The following is a 17,859-nucleotide window of genomic DNA, read 5'->3' as shown; positions in this document are numbered from 1 at the left end:
TCACATGGAAGAAACATGTAAATGTTGCTTCCCCAAACAGGCATGTTATAAAAAATTATACAAGAGCAGGTCTGGCTGTGTGATAGACAGCAGATCTCTGATTACCGTGATTACCCCCATGATTACCTCTGCAGCACCAAGCCTGTTAATCCTTCTTTGCGGCCTTGTTCCAACAGTCCAGCTTGAGACAACCAGTATCTTTAAAGAGTAAAAAAATCCCTTCTCTCTTAATATTTCTTTCCTTCTCATGGATGTGAAAAGTCCTCCACAAATGATGTTAAAAGCAAAGTTAAGTTAAACGCAAACCTGCTGCATTTCAGAGAGCTGCTCTAGGCACTGCAATTGCTGGTGCATCTCTGAAGAAAGGTTACAAGGATCTGTGTAATGGAGGCTGTTCAGTCAAGGATTCATTTCCCGTGCACTGAAATCAGCCTTTAATAGGCTCTGCTGTTGTGATGCAGCAACATATATGAAATCTGCCAAATGATTTTGGATGAGTGACTCTATTGTTCCAGGCTGCCGTTGCTCTCTTCTTACCATCTGAATGTCTTCCCTGCAACTTTTCTCAATGGCCTTGTTTATTTGGATATCTAACATGGGCTGGGGTCACTTGCAACATCTGGCTTTTGCCCTAAAAAAAAAGCCATTAATAACTGCAACAAAAACCAATGTGAGGCCTCAACAGATTGAAAGTTTTGCTTTAAAACAAGTTTATTGCATTGAGGATTCATTCACATCAGGAAGTAAAGTGAACATACTGTTGTGCTGACCAAACTCTGAAGCATGTGCGGCACGTACAGGACAAGCAGGTGATCAGGCCCAGTCAGCATGGGTTTATGAAAGGCAGGTCCTGCTTGACCAACCTGATCTCCTTCTATGACAAGGTGACCCACTTAGTGAAAGAGGGAAAGGCTGTGGATGTTGTCTACCCAGACTTAAGTAAAGCCTTTGACACCGTTTCCCACAGCATTCTCCTGGAGAAACTGGCTGCTCATGGCTTGGATGGGCATACACTTTGCTGGGTAAAGAACTGGCTGGATGGCTGGGCCCAAAGAGTGGTGGTGAATGGAGTTAAGTCCAGTTGGCGGCCAGTCACAAGCGGTGTTCCCCAGGGCTCTGTGCTGGGGCCAGTTCTGTTTAACATCTTTATCAATGATCTGGATGAAGGGATTGAGTGCACCCTCAGTAAGTCTGCAGACAACACCAAGTTGGGTGGGAGTGCTGATCTGCTTGAGGGTAGGAAGGCTCTGCAGAGGGACCTGGACAGGCTGGATTGATGGGCTGGGGCCAACTGTATGGGGTTCAACAAGGCTAAGTGTCGTGTCCTGCACTTGGGCCACAGCAACCCCATGCAACGCTACAGGCTTGGGGAAGAGTGGCTGGAAAGCTGCCCGGCGGAAAAGGACCTGGGGGTGTTGGTCGACAACTGGCTGAATATGAGCCAGCAGTGTGCCCAGGTGGCCAAGAAGGCCAATAGCATCCTGGCTTATATCAGAAATAGTGTGGCCAGCAGGACTAGGGAAGTGATCGTGCCCCTGTACTCGGCACTGGTGAGGCCGCACCTCGAATACTGTGTTCAGTTTTGGGCCCCCCACTACAAGAGAGACATTGAGGGGCTGGAGCGTGTGCAGAGAAGGGCAATGAAGCTGGTGAAGGGTCTGGAGCAGAAGTCTGATGAGGAGCGGCTGAGGGAGCTGGGGTTGTTTAGCCTGGAGAAAAGGAGGCTGAGGGGAGACCTTATCGCTCTCTACAACTACCTGAAAGGAGGTTGTAGCGAGGTGGGGGTTGGTCTCTTCTCCCAAGTAACAAGGGATAGGACAAGAGGAAATGGCCTCAAGTTGCGCCAGGGGAGGTTTAGGTTGGATATTAGGAAAAATTTCTTCACCAAAAGGGTTGCCAAACATTGGAAGAGGCTGCCCAGGGAAGTGATTGAGTCACCATCCCTGGAGGTCTTTAAAAGATGTGTAGATGTGGTGCTTAGGGACATGGTTTAGTGGTGGACTTGGCAGTGCTAGGTTAATGGTTGGACTTGATGATCTTAAAGGTCTTTTCCAACCTGAACGATTCTATGATTCTATGATTCTAAAATCAATTCTAGTAAGTTGTTCTTCTCTGAGGTACAAAGTGCTCCTTCCAGGCCTAACAAATGATGGCTCTTTCTTATGTAAGGAGACAAGAAAGCTATTGTCATATCTAAAGCTGGAATAATAACAATTACTTGTTGCTGTAGGAATGTCAAAGAGCTTGCCTGGTTATGTCCACTTGGCATAAAACACCTTTGTTTATGCCAGGCTCAGAGAAATGACTGAACTCATGTCTTTTGATTGAACATTTTGCACACCAGAGTTTTCCTAGGACAACATAAATCATCCAGAAGATAGTAACGTGATGCTAAGAGACAACTCATAACTTAATAAAACTACTGTCTGTCTGAAATTGTTTTCTTTTCAATATAGCCGATGAAATTCCAGCACCAATAGTGTTTTTATCTGCTAACCTTGTCTTTCTCAGACTTTGAGGCATTTGACTCCTTGTGTGACAGGTGATGTTACCAAAAAGCTTTTTACCGATATGAGAGTCACTTGCTAAGCTCACACTCTGTGATCAGCTTCTTTGTTTTATTTGAAAATCTACATTTCAGAATATGATGAGATGCATGATGAGGTTTTGCAGCAGGCTTGTCTCCCCTCTTTCCCTCTCTTCTGGTACAGCACACTTTCCACCTCAAAACAAGCCCTTACAGGTGTCCTGCCTTTGCAAAAATGCCACTTTTCTTCTTATTGCCAAACAATGTTTTCAGGAATCTTTGAATCCATGGGGATTCTTGCCCTTGAAGTAGCACTGGAGCCTCATCAGAAATGCGTTTCTGCAGTGTTCCAAGGATGTTTTCACTGGTGGTACATCAGGTGCAGCTTCCTCTTTGACAATTTTACCTGTAGCTTGTTTCAGAGTGGGTATTTGCATCCACATGCTTGTGAAGTTGGGGGATATGCTTGGCCCATGAGAACTAGACCTGTGCTCCTGCTGGAGTTAGTAACTGTTAGTCTAGCGTTATTGCCCACTTGGAAGAAACTCTTTAAAAATCTCCCTGGTGTTAAATGACTGATTTTGGGGTGCTCCAAATGAGAGTACAACATCTGTTAAGGATTATTGGGTATTTATAGACCCATACCATGCAGTTTAAGCTGCGTGACTGGTTACTGCTCCCCCCTGTTTTTAACAGCTTCACACTTTTCTAAATCCTTACATCATTGTTTCTGTTCGTGGTTAGTCAACCCTGAAGACCATAGCCTGTTCCTGGTAGTAGACAATTAAGTTACTCTTCAGTTGTAGGTTTTGACACTTGATGGTTTCTAACCTTGTTTGTGGGCAGTTTGTGGTGGATAAAGGTTTTGACTGCCACTCTCTTGCAACCCTGCTGGCCCCTGAACGTAACTTTGATGCTCTTGGAAGCTAAATCAGTGGCCAGCTCACATTTCTTCCTGGTAAACAGGCAAAGCCCTCAAGAACGACATTACCTAGGCATATTACTAAGTGACCTTGCCTCAGAGATATTTTGGAGTGCTGGCACCATGAACATGAAACCCCCAAACTTGTTCCTAACCAGGGTAAACACTCTTGACACTGGTTACACACTTTGCCAGTGGTTCTGTAGTAGCTGCCTGCTCCTGTGACAGTCTGGGCTACAGAAAATCTCTTTGCAAGGATGAAACTAGCAAACGTGGGCTTTGGGGTAGGAGGAATGGGGGTAAGATTTAAAGAAAATGCAAGGAAAGTATCCTTTCTCCTGCTGTCATTTTCTCCTAAGTAGAAACAGATGTGTGGGTAAAGACTGTCTATGTTCAATTTTGCAAACATGAATTTTACTCTGAACTTCCCAGGAAAAAGCAGAGGAACACTGATGTTTTTGATACCAAGGAAAAAATGCTTTTTGGTTTCAGAGCCCCAAAGCTATAACACGTTAATATCTGGGAAGCATCCTTCTTCCAGAGACTCACAGGGAAAGGAGACCTGCCACTTTGGCACAGAAAAAAAGAGATCTAATACCCCCTCCAGCTTCTTTCCTGCATTATTCTTCCAAACCAAGCAGCCACTCCTTACAGTCCCCCCTGTGCTGCCCATTGCCATCCCCTGCTTCCTCCCTGTCTTCTCCCACTGTAACAATGCTTTTGTTTTTTGTGACTTGGCTCTGATCACTCTTTCCCTTTCTCTCAGGTTTATGATTACATAAAAAAGGGACTTTCTCATAAGAAGGTTGGGTATGAAACTTGTTGACCTAGATTCCTCAGATGTGCTGAGGGTGGTTTGGGGGCCAGACCCTTTAGAGACAGGCTGAGATCCTCAGGCAGGAGACGTAGCTAGGGCACTCCAGGACTCCCTGTGCCGTCATGAAGAGTCAGTCTGAACCAGACATAGCGTAAAAGAAAGCTCTTGCAAGATGGGACTCCTCTCCACTTCTGAAAATGGACGTTAGACAGCTGTTTTTTTTAAATTATTATTATCATTTTATTTGTAAAAGGGCTCAGTCTGGCAGCTGCAAAGAAGTAGCATCTTGGTGACCCAGTCCAACCTGACCCCTGACTTTCTGGTAAAACTAGCAGACGTAAAGTCTCTGTTTTTGGCTAGTTGTGAGTAACGGATTACTGTAGTTTGTGAATAGAAGCCCTCAGCATGTTTCCGAGAAAAAAATACAGACATTACATGGGCAAATATGGTAAACGAATGCATCTTTTCATAGTTTTAAATTGGCAAAGGAACCTTTTACAGGACAAATCAGTGGGGTATTTGGGAACTGCTAAAGATATCGACTTGGACTGTCATTACGGGCAGTAGGGAGAGAGCAATATGCAGGAAGCAGTGAATCTCCACTGTCACGTAAACCTAGCTGTCACACGTGACCTCATATGTTGTTGGTGAATTATGTTTTGGAGCTGAGGAGTTATACATTACACTGCAATAGGAAAGTCTACTGTCCATGGGTTTCACGCTGCGCTTCAGGCCGTTGGATGCCACGTCAGCTGTAAAGACTTCGCAAGCCCTAGGGATCTTGCTGGCAGGTCTTTATTTCTCCACGGGAAGGGTTTCTTGGGAAAATCAGAGGGAAGCCTGGTGAGCTCATGCATTGCAAATGACCAGTGGTCTTGAGCCTTGTATAGTGTAGGCAGCAAGGGGCAGCTATGTCAACCATGGCTCTTTTAGTGACAACCACAGCCTACCCAAGAAGGCCTCTTGGCCATTTGAGACTGATGATTTCATTTTTCCTTTCTGAGTTTTGCTCATTTCCTCAGGCCTCAACTCTTTGTAGCCAGATCTCTGGAGTGTTTTACACTATGCTAGAATACTTTTCAAATGTCTCTATTCCCCAAACCAAAATAGTCCAATTATCCCAGGAAGAAAGCCTTTGTAAACATGTCCATCAAGCTGAATCTATCATACAGAAGAATGTGTCTCAAGTATGATGGATACACACACCCTTGGGTAGAATAAACTTCTATATTATTAGCTTGTGTTTCAAATGATGGGGTTAGCATTCATGCCTAGCCACTGAATAATTTGGTTTCCGGAAGCTTCTCTGGAATAGGACACAGTAATTCTAGTAGCTGTATATTATGTAATGTAAATACTGAAAAGCCAGCCCCGCAGGATGGAAAATACCCCATGAGTTTATTGTGGCTTTCCTCCCTTTCATATTTTTTTCCCTTTTGCTACTTAGAAGTACACTAAGTTCCTACCTTTACTGAACTGAAAACAGGGAGTGATTGTGGTATTCTTTCAGGTGCTTGGAGATATAGTTAAGGGCTGTAAGAGGCTGCTTTCTTCTTCCTCAGTGCAGCCACCACTTCACATTTCTGTCCAAGCAAAATGGAAAATGCAACATAGACTACTCTGAAATCTGACAAAGATTTTTCCCCCCAATAACTGCAGTTTTATTAAAAGATCAGTTTACATGCTGTTACATTTATTAGTACTTTGACTGCTAGCCCTATAAAACTACATGAAAAATCACGACAGATCAGACCACAGGGACATCTACCTTCTGAAAAAGTAGAGTTGTACTTGGGCATGTGGAAATTGGTTGGCAACGCATGAGAAAGCCAGAAACTGCCATTGTGCAAGCTGATGGTTTTCTTGGCGTATACGTGCCCTCCAGCCAGGCTGGTTTTATGGTATAGTCTTGAGCAGTGATTCAGTGTGGGAATTCTTCATGATGTTATTTATGGCTTTATATCTCTGCCTTTCTGCAAACCACATTCATAGATCTCCAGTCTGGCACCCCCAAAGCAAAGAGCACACATTGAGCACCACCTGAGAAAAGTCTGGCTTAAAAGACTAGACATGTCCCCTGGGCACACTGGGGGAAGGGAAGAGATAGAGTCTGGCTCTGTGGTATCGTTCAGCTGCTTTAGCCATGAGCTCATCCTCTCCCATAATCTCCTGCCTACAAAAAGGCAGGCACAGTCCTCTGCAGACAAGTCTCTTACTGCACCCTCTTGACTTCTCTTTAGGGAGAACATCTATTCATCTAAAGGCATGTGGTGAATTAGGAAGTATAGGCAACCCTATCCAACAGTTACTAATTTTGGAGAGCTCAGAGCTGGAGCTTTAATCCTGCAGTATAAGATAGGATTTATGTTATATATTAATTTATATTATATATTAATAATATTAATAATGTAAGGTTTGTGCATGCATGCGTGTTGCATGTATACATTCAATTTCTTAAGTCTTTAAATAATCAAACTGAAACCCAGAATATTGACACATGTGCACAGTCATCATTCAGCACTTACTTCTGTCACTTGCCACAGGCCCCATCCTCAGCAGATCCCCATGAACACCTGTCCCAGCCTGATCCTAGCTTGCTCCCAGCTTCTCAGTGCTGCTGCTCAGGCCTGGCCATTCCCATTTTCTGTCACAACTTCCCAGGTGAGCCACAGTGGATTTATGTCTCTCCATTTTTGTCTCCCATTGCCTCACTATATTGCCTATCCCTACTGTTTCCAGTCTTACTCTCCTTCATTCAGCTCTTCTGCTAATTTCATTCCTTCTTCTTCATCCTGTCTGCCTAAGCAGGCACCCATAACTGATTCTCACACCTTGCTTTGCTGTGTCTGCATGTCCTCTTCTGCCACACCTCCGGTCCTCTTGCTCCTCAGCTCCATCCTCTTTGCAACCTCAGGCTTCCCTTCCCCAACTGATCCCTTGCCCTCTTCCCACCTCCCTGCCCAAGTCCCTTACCTAGCTGGTCATTCTCCTCATCCACCCAATGTCTGTCTCCCTCCCACCTGCACACCATCCCCAGCATGGCAGACTGCATTCACACATATCCTAACTCCAATTTCAGGTTTTCTTGAAGGGAAGGAGATACCATCTACACCCATCTCATCTGTTGCAGACTGTGAAACTGCCATCCACTTTCAGCGGTGTCACTCCTGGTAGGCTGGAAAACCGCTCTGGAGTCAAGACTTTGGCCTCATATTAGGAGGAAAGAGCTGGTCTGGCTGTGCACTGAGCAGCAAAAGACGTGGGAGGGGGTTCATATGAGAAGGAAAGAGAAGCCTTAGTGGGGAAAAAAAAAAAAAAAAAAGCGTTGTACGAATGACTGGTGTGCCCAGGCTCAGTGAGAAGCTCTGTGAAAATGTGTCTGTCTCACTAGATGGCACTGCAGAACAGCTTGGCAGCGGTTTGCGGGTGCTTTGACAGGGAGAAAGATCAAGGGAGGCTTTGTATGTGATGGGGCAGCATCCTGTTTAATCCACGAAAGGATCTGGGAAGTCTGAGCAGCTTAAACATTTTCTCCACCAAGATGGAGATGTGTCTGGGAGCAGGGAGTGGGCTTCTATCATCCCTAACTGAAACTTGAAAGAGAAATTTCCGAAAGGTTTTCCAGCTTTGGGATCTGGCAAGCCTGAAGGAGGACAAACTGAAGCATCAGAGGGTGTTTGGGGCCAAGAAAGAAAGGTGCTGGGCAGCCTGATAATAATCTCTGGATTCTGGCTACAGGAAAAACTCCAGTATGGGCTCTTACAAGCCCTTATTAGATGCCTTGTAATTCCCAATTCTCTTCTTCTGGTGAGTGGCCAGGGGGCCAAGGACTTCTCCCAGATTTTCATTATGGAGCTGAGGATGAATTCACTTTGCAAGGGTGAGAGTTAGAGAGATTATATATGTGTAGACTGAAATGGAGCCATCAAATAGGAAAAATCTGTTCCCTAGGACTAAAAGGAAGTACAAAGTACTTCCCCCTCCAAACACAAAACCAAGGGGGCTGGGTTTGCAGCATCTGTTTGCGTCCTGAACAGGTGAGAAAACCTTTGAGGCTCCGCAGGATCCAAGTAGGGGAACAAAGGAGACAGTGAAGAGAGCTCGGTTTGGTTTTTTTCATATTGATGCTTGTTGCAGACCAAGGAACGAGCATCAGCTCCCTCCTTGGTGGCCTGATCATCTTGTGCATCTGTCAGCGTGCTGCAAAGCTGCTACACAAAACTGCATTTCAAGAATACCTCCTGCTCCCATGGGCAGGGTCATATTTTGGCTCCATGGCTGTGAACCCGCTGCCATGCTCCGTCACAAACACACACAGCACTACATAAAGCAACCCATATTTAATGGTGAACTGGGGAAGTTTATATCATGGCCTAACAACACATGAAGTGACCTGCATCAACACAGCCTGCGAGCTTGGCTGGTTTCAGGCAGAAGAGGTGGTTTCACCAGCAATAGGAATCAGGTGAGTGTTGCCCTGAAATAAAGCACTTTCTGTGTCCTGTTTTTTCTGCTGGCGGGGATTCCTCACATAGCAGCTCTGCTTAGGGACCCTCTCAGATGTGCTCTCTAGCAGACAGTGCCCTGGAGGAAGGAAGACAATAAATTAACTTTTCCTATTGCTACAGCTGGACAGCTGATTTACCACGTGGTAAATAAGATCGTTTCCCTTCAATTCTAATCTCACTAAAGCACCAGGAACTAGAGACTTCATAAGGCCTTTAGGCTTAATAATGCTGTGAACGAACACATTGCACTAGTCAAGACTTTCCCCACATACTGTGTGCTGCATTACTGGGAAGTTCACGTGGCCTGGGGAGTGTGTGCTGGTTCCCCAAGCCTTGTTCCCATCTCTGTAGGCATTGCAGCTGTCTCCTTCAGGGGAAGGTGACAGTAGGAAGTGGTTCCTTCTTGCTCCTCTGTCTCTGGTCTAGCAGCTGAAGGCAGAGGGAAGTCTTGCTGTTGGGCTGTTGTTTGTCAGCCCCTGACAAGCACTGTCGGGGCTGTGTGTGGTCGGTGTGCTGCCGTGGGAGCCCTGGGGCAGAAAGGAGCAGTACCATGCGTGTGCTGCTCTGCTGTAGACCATTGCTTTATGACCTCCAATCCCAAACATGCAAATGTCCTCCCTTTCCCTAGGTTAAGTTAAGCTTCCCAAAAATGTTGTGACTGTCCTAAAAACCTTGAGCTTCAAATAAACCCATTTGGGTTTACTTTATTGCCCTTTCATCTTTTGGAATTTAAGTTTTAACTACATCAAATTCGTCAGCTTTTCTCTGCAGCTATAAGGGTGAGAAGCTTTGTGGGAAAAATAAACTCATACTTGTCTCTAAGGCTTGAAATAAACACCAACATTTGTGAAATGCAAGAGAAGTTCCTTGACTCAGATTAAAAGACTACAAGTTGGTAAAGTTGTCCACTTGTCAGAGCAAGAACAGCATGTGGCTGCTTTCCCTCAGGAACAAAGAAGTTGCCCTCTGCTTCCTGATGCCCACCAAGCTCAGAGTAAGCAGCTCCATACACAAAGCTGTCTAAATTGTCTGATGCTAAGACATGGCTATATGTTATGGCTACATCAGCTGGTTTGTTGTGGGAGCCAAAACATTGCTGACCCAGTCTCCTGTGGCCATAGAGTAGGTGCCTGAGGCAAGGGATAATTGAGAGAGAGTCTGAGAGTGATGCAGATAGGGCTGCTCTGGAGTCGTTTCTTTTTCTTGTTGTTGAAACTCATTAACATAATCCAAAATATAGGTTAATTTATCAGCTTTACTTTTTATTTTCCTATGGTTCATAAATTTTCTAACGTTATTTGATGTAATGTTGCCCCTGCAAAATAATAGCACATTTTGGGGTGATTGCAGCTTGATTTCCCCTTGAAGGCTAAACCAGTCTAGCAGCACTTTTATTTTAACTGATATAACTAGTATTATTCGTATTGTGTGCTCCTATTCTTGAAGTGAGGCAATCAAACAGCAAACAGATAAACCTCCCTAGCTCACGCACCTGAGCTAGAACACTATGGCCTGATTCCCAAAGCATAGCTCTACCTTGTCAAAAATATTGCTGCTTCAGATATATGCATATGGTCACTGGAGGAATAAATTGCATTGCAAAACTAACAGTGCAGTATTTCCTCAAATACTGACCAGCAGCTGAGTGCTAAGAACCTATAAGCATGTGCAGCCACACCATAGGTAACATCATCAGAATAGCAGGTAATCTCTTCTTTAAAATTTAGTTACATGTGACTGGATTTTTGTCTGCCAACTTTTCTTGTAGTACCTTTATCCTTGACACATCCCATCGAGATCAAAGAGTAAGGGACTATTTCATATAAGCACATGCTTGGAGTTCAAGAATTTAGCATGTTCCTTAACCTAAACTTTAAATCACACTGTGCTATCTTTACTCACACATAGTACTATAAGTTTAAACGGCACTCTTATGTTGTAAGATACAATTAGATGGCACAACTGAACCCTGATGGTTGCCTGCCTCCAAAACATTGAAGAAAGTCACTGTCACCATGATTTAGGGTTGTATTCAGCTCATGCATAGTCAAATGGGGAAAGAAAGGAGGAAATAGCCTAAAAGGACAAAGCTGAGGTGACCAACTCAGACATGACTGGGCAAATCTCTCTAGCTTCACTTGCTCAGGTATAAACTAGAGGTGATGACTACCAGCATAAAGACCTGCAGAGGAATTAACTAGTTAATGTTTTTGAAGAAATTCAAAGATTCAAGTGGTGTTTTTAAAAGCACAGATTTTGCTCTCTCTCTCTTTCTCTCTCGTGAAGACAGTGATAGTTTCAAATGTTTACAAAGGCATTTCCTTTCTCTGGTTTTCATATTCTAACAAGGTGGAAGCTACTTTTTACCACACCAAGTATAGTAGTGGAAGGATGAAGACAAGATCTGATATTTGTCATGGAGTGAGCAAGTGAGGAGTGCTGACATATGGTTGTATGGTTGTGTTAGTTACAGAAGCTGCTGAAAGAAAATCCAGTGAACATGTCCTCAGAGGTCCTGTAGAAGTCTTTGTATATTTGAGATGAATCCTTCTTCAGTGTTTGCAGCTGATTTCATGGGGTAACTAATTTGTAACCCACGCAGAGCCTTCATGGAAGACAGTGGACCTGTAGGTAGATACCATGCAGAACCAACCAAGGACCAGTGAAGACACGTCAGCCAGCAGATGGAGAAATCTTTTATTTTTTCCTGCAAAATAAGTCAAGATGGCTGCTACAATGCTCTATCTGTAAGTGTACTGCTAAGGTGGGCTATGCTTTCTATAGCAACCTGTGTAGAATACCAGGTGTTCACATCTTCTGAAGGAACGTTCTTATTTCCTTCTTTCACAGTGCTAAAATTGTGTTGGGCATATACCATACCGCTTCAAGATTAATGAGGTTCATACCACATATGCCTTAGCACAGTAAGCTCCAGTTATTTCTCAGGGGTGAAATGGATACTTTAACTGTTGGAATAAAAGTCTATTGAAAGGCTAATTCAGTACTGAGCAATTCAGGTGTCCAGGGCGAAATAAAGGTGAGGAACTCTGCAAGAAGAAAGCCCTGGGTCAGCTGACCATCATCCATTGTTGGGAGTTTTCATGGTTTCATGCCAAAAAGTCACACAGGACTTGGGAGAGCTGTTAGCATTAAAAGAGTGTCAGATGATCTGAACTCCACACAACTGGAAGATGCACACTGGGCTTGTTAACAGAGATTCAAATGTAACTGCTTCTGATAGTGATGGAATCACTGATTAGCTAGGACTCTCATTCATTATATTATTGTAGTAATGCTATATATAGAGTGTGACACGGGGTGTGGGCTCTCTTCTGTTCCCCTTTCTCACTGGTCAAGTTGCTTCTTTCTTTAAAGGGAATAAGGGTGTCACAATACAGGCTGACACTAGTCTGTTCAATTAAGTAGCTACAGGGATCAGGCGCAGCTCAAGACTTGCAGGTCTACAGGTTGGGAGTGCAGCCCTTTACAGCAGTGGTTCCTGGTTCTTCAGCAGATGTGCTACTGAAGTTTTCTGGTATAAGTAGAGTCCTTGTCGGCCAATGCAAGGTAGTGTAAGCCTGTGAACAGCCATGCATTTCTTAATTACTTTTCAGGTACCCACTGCAAATGGTCTGCAGACATCATCAAAAATCAGATCAAAACCTCATGGTTTCAACTGGTGCAGCGGGGTGTACTAGGTATCCTGTACGTACTGGGTATGCTTCTGAGAACAGCCAGCCTTGAACAGCTACATGTTTAGCAGATACCTACAAAGAAGAAGTAAACATGGTGTGCCATGGGTTAGAAACAAAGGGGAGCAGCTCCTGTGGGGTGACTGACTGATGCTTCCACAGCTGTGAATCTTTCTTTTTTTGCTGCCTCTTTCATATCACTGAAAAAGGCACTGGCCCTCCTGCCTGTGAGGGAAAGGCTCAAGCTGAAGCTCGTTCCCACCTGATCTTCCTCACCAGCTAAGCCAGCTAGATCCATCCAGATCTGGGCTAGAATGCAAGACAACACACAGCATGCACAGTTTGACTTAGCAGGAAGTTTGGGTTTTGGTGTAAGCGTAAGACCTGATCAAAGGTGATGGGGCGGAGCACATGGGGTTCTCTCCCAAGGATGTTGAATATCAAGATGTTTCTGTTCATATTGCTTACACTGCACGTGTGCCCTTTACAGTCAGCCTTGCTTATGTATACCGACACAGATCTAGTGACAGATTTGCTTCTTAGTGAGTAATACAGATTTTCTCTGTATAAAGGCAATCATTTGCTGCCTGATTTTTTTTGAATGTACTCAAGAATTCCTTCATGTCTAGTTTGTCAGCCTACGGGGACATAGTTGACTCATTCACTGTAATCAGAAAGCATGGCTGGGAGGGATAGGCTCACAGGTGACAGCTGGCAATAGCCACAACTGTACTGGAGTTTGCAGGCAGTGCAAACTGGAGATAGCAGGAAATAGACCCTTTTACTCTAGGGTAGCAGGAGAAAGCAGGCAGACAGTCTCAGAGCCCATGTGTCAAGTATCGCATTCAATTTGTTATGCTGAGGTCAGGGGTGATTTGTTTTTGCATATGAGATCATTATGTCAACAGGACAAGGAGGCAATGAAATGCAAAACAAAATTCCCAGTCCTGGGAATCTTATCGCTTAGCTCACAAGCCAGACAGCACGGAGTCCCCAGAAGGGGAAGCAGCTATACTGGCAGAAAAGCGCCTGTGTTCTTACATACCATTTTTATTTTCAAACATAAATAGGCTGCAGAAGAATGAAAGCAAATCAGCTCCACTGCTGTGACCAGCTTCTACGCACGAACTCTCACCCATGCTGTCTGCATCCAGCAGCCGTCATTCAGCTGCAGGGCTTTACAGCAGGACTAGCAGAAATCACCCTTTGTACCCAGGGACCCCAAGCCAAGGCTCCTCCTCCAGAGCTCTCTTCTGCGAGAAGCTGAAAGCTCTGCTCTCCGCAGCGGCAGGGAAGCCTGCTCTGAAACGCAGCAATTCACTTTGGTAGCACTTACCTACTGCACAAAAGCAGAGTCCCAGATAGCAATTTTAGTTTTCCCAAGTGGCAAATGCTCTGGAGCAGTTGTCTTGGAAAGGAGTCTCTGCTTTTCACCCAGCCTGTGTCACCCTTATGGAGTCTGTATTCCACTAAATGCTAGTGGGGCTGAGTCCTCACCCCCAGCACTGGGGCATGGTAGTGACTCCACTGATCTAAATAGAGATGTGCTGGTAAGATGAGTCCGATTCTCCTTTTTTTCCCCCAAGACAAGATATAAAAAGATATTTACAGTGTAATTCACCTCAAGTTGCACCTGTGTCAGCGCGAACAGAATTGGGTCTGATAGCTGCCAGAGCATCAGGGTGAGTTTAACCAAGTTAGTGCTTGATTTTGTGCCCTTCTAAGGAGCAGAGAGCTGCAACTCCACACCGGGAACACTCCTGCTTCCCCACCATTTCACTCTGCTTTGTCCCTCATCTCTCCTCCCAGCCAGGCAGGGGAGGGGATCTGGCATGAGGTGCAGTGCAGGTGACAGCTGGAGGGACACCGCAGCCCTCATGCTGATGGGAATACCTCCCCATCACACAGGGTGCACCGGCAGGGTGGAGGAGCAGGGTGAGAGGAAATGCCTTGTACCGCTTCAGGCACTCACTAGTACGCACCTCTGCAGGAACGGGGCAGAGTCTGACCCTCAGTAAATAGGTTCCTTGGGGATGAAAGGTGCTATAAAAGCGAGACGGCAAGCACTCAAAAGTTTGTTGCTCTCTTTTTCCCCTTCCCTTGATCCTTTGTGGATTTGGTTAGTTGGATCTGTGCTGTTACTATGTCAGTATTCAGAGAGCAAGCAGCAATGAATTTCTCACTGCTACTGCTCCAGCCCTAATAGCAAACAGCTGAGCGAAGAATGAGGTCCCGGCTGAAAAACAAACAGAGCTTTCCCTCCCCTTGCCTCGGCTGTTGCTGGAGCAGCAGCAGCTCCAGTGTTATTGTAAGCCCCTGGTGTTAGATGCCAGTTCTGGGACTGTAAGTGCGGTTATATTTAGCCTGCCGCCACTCTATTGTTGGGGAATGGCCCAGACTATACTGCCTTTTTCTGGATAGGTAGAGCCCGAATTTCAAGCCAGGAATAGTCAAATTCATTTTAAAGGTGGTTTCCCACATCCCATTTTACTGAGCAGAAAAATCACGTGGCACAAAGGAAACAAAGCAGAGTTTGATTGAAAGCGCATTTGCATTATTTTTGACTGGTTTTTTTATAACTGGTAGCTTTCTGAAGAGGTGAAGGCAACTTTATTTTTTTTAAGCAGTCAAACGTTTTAGCATGACTTACCTTATTTGAACAGAGTGAAAGTTGGCAGATTTGCTCCTAACTCTCAGCCTCATCAACTTCTTGGGCTGCTCTACAGTAGTTGAAGTTATGCCAGCTTTTCCATTATAACATTCCCCTCTCTTCTCATTTTCAGGGGTTTCAAACTTGGCTGTAAAAATTTGCTCCAGGATAAAATCTTGGCACCCAAAGTCTCAGCCCAGGTGTGACTTCTTAAAATCGCCAGGGGCCAAACCCTGAAATTAGTTTCTACTTAGTCTTTAGGCACTGGCATACAGCTGTATGTTCACTTCAGGAGAGATCGACATGAGAAATTGTAGGGTACAGATTAAAGGAAGATTGCATTTCCTTAAGGGAAAACTAACTAGAATAAATATACAAATATTTGTGAGATGTGCGTCTGTTGAACTGAGGTTGTACAATCACCCAGGTTTTCTAAAGGGCTCACGGAAATGCCATTTGCTTACTTCCCACAGAGCTCACAGCCACATTGTGCAGCTCTACACAAAGTGAGCGGCCTGCCTAGTGCTTTCCACAACTCTTGGCAAAATGCAGGAGGGAAGGCTGGCCAGGTGCTGGGTTTCTGCAGTCCTCCATGCTGTTTCCCCAAGGCCAGTCTGGGCTACAACCCGTATTTCACAGCCCACCTGGTGGTGCACGCCTGCCTGGAGGCTCGCACAGAGCAGTGTGTCCCTGGTCTCCTTACATTATCTCCTGGCGTTGAAGCAGGAGCCCCTCTTTCAGAGAGAGGTCACAAGCCTGGGGTGATCCCGGTTGAACTCAGCTGCACCCAGAGGGCATAATGCCAGCCCATTTCAAGGCTTTTGTGGATGTCTGTGGAGAGGGACCATAGTAGAAGTCCCTAAGGGACTTCAGATCATATTAATCAGATCATGTAGGATGTATAACAGCCTGCAATGCACAACTTCAGTCCCAGCAGGAGTCAGACTTTTACTATTGTTCAAGACAGAGAAATAGTAATTTGCTTTCTTTACCTACACATGAAAAGAACACGTCCCCATATTCAACCCAGAGAGCAGCACCCCAGTGTCTGTGGTGCCTTGTAAAACAACCAGGGGTCATACTGAAGGGAACCTGTTTCGATCCCCTTGCAATGCTCTGAAACCAGGTGTTCTGAGACTGGGAGTTAGACCTAGGCTGCCTGCACACTTGGGCAAAGACTCAGCAAAAGACAAGAAACATCAAGAAAACCCATGCTGGCACTTCCATAGAAGCTCTCTAAATTTCCTGTGCCTCCATGCTTGTAACATTTGACTCTAATTAGCATGAAAAGGCCACAGTCTAGTCTGTCCTGCAAGGCTGCCTTGCAAAAGAAGACCGAGGTCTGCCTGCCAAGGCACATGGAGAAGTGGCAAGGAGAGAGTCACACAGGCAGCCTATCCCTCCAAAGACAAAGAAAGAAAGAGAGAGAGTATCCAACAGCTCTCTCATCCCAAACATCCTTCCTTCTGTAAGAGGCATTTCAAAATTTAAGGTCTTAGACCTTGTTAGGACATCTGTCCCAGTGGCCCATTCATATGTTGGTCTACAAAGACCTTTCCATGTCCTGTGTCTATGTTAAATGACATAAGACCACAAGGATGTACGTACTGGGTCCAAGCAAAGGCTCATCAGTATCCTGTATCCTGTCTCTGACAGTAGCTGAAAGCAGATGTACAGTGAAGAGTATAAAAAATAAATGTAGCCATGCTTCCCCTAAATGCTCTTCTAGCCCCCAATAGCGTGTGGCTTACAAACTTCCTCAGTTGTAGATCTCAGGAGTCTTTGTATTCGATGACTCTTGATAGCTTTTTCTTTCATTAATTTGGTCCACTTTGAACTCATGTAAACTTTGCAACAACCAACAATTCCACAGTATAATTACACATTGTGTGAAGAAAACCCCCACCTTTCTTTGGTTTTACTGGACCTGTCACTTAGAGTTTCTTGTAGTGGAAGAAAGAGTGAGTGGTTGCTCCCTGCTGACGGCTCCGTGCCATGGCTTTACCGACCGCCGTGGCACGTGTCCCTACAGATGGCCGGGCTGTAGCTGCACAACTGCGCAGGTACTGTAAAGTCTCAGCCTGAATCGCTGGGGCTGTGTACTTGAGTATGTGGACATAGGAACTGATGAGTAGGTGTTTGGAAAGCACATCGCCTGTTTCCGCTTAGACTGGTAAACTTCCTTCCATTTATGATTTTCAGGGAGCTTCTGAAGGAACATTATATAGGATTAACTAACTCAGGGAAAGCTTGTGTTGTGGTCCAGTGCTCAAAAATACTTCAAAATAACTAAGTGGCACTTCCAAAAATATTCCTGCTTTGAGAAGAGAAATGAAAAAGCCAGAGGTATAATTACAAGGGAGTGATGGACAGCTAGGCCCTTGCTGCTTTTATTTTCCTTTTCCACATGGTGGCTTTGGAATATGTCAGAGGGGCAAGTGGTTGGTTGTTGTAGCCCCCAAAAAAATGTTTGCCAAGAATCCTCCCATGGGGATTTTCAAAGAAAATAGATTCTTTTGCTCTGCTAATCACTGTTGCGGTTATCAAATCTTTGTACTTTAAAGACGCAACAACTGCAATCATTCAGAGGCAATTTGGATCTATGTTCTCTAACCTATGTAAACCATAGAAATGTTTTATATCACCTGCTAACACTTTTCCGTAACCTCATACTTTCCATAGTTGCGTCTTTCTTGTGAGGGAAAAGAAATCTCTTCCTCCACCCACACTACTACCACATATA

Source organism: Mycteria americana, chromosome 3, assembly GCF_035582795.1.
Source record: "Mycteria americana isolate JAX WOST 10 ecotype Jacksonville Zoo and Gardens chromosome 3, USCA_MyAme_1.0, whole genome shotgun sequence".
Taxonomy (NCBI): Eukaryota; Metazoa; Chordata; class Aves; order Ciconiiformes; family Ciconiidae; genus Mycteria; species Mycteria americana.
Note: the sequence above shows the minus strand (reverse complement) of the source record.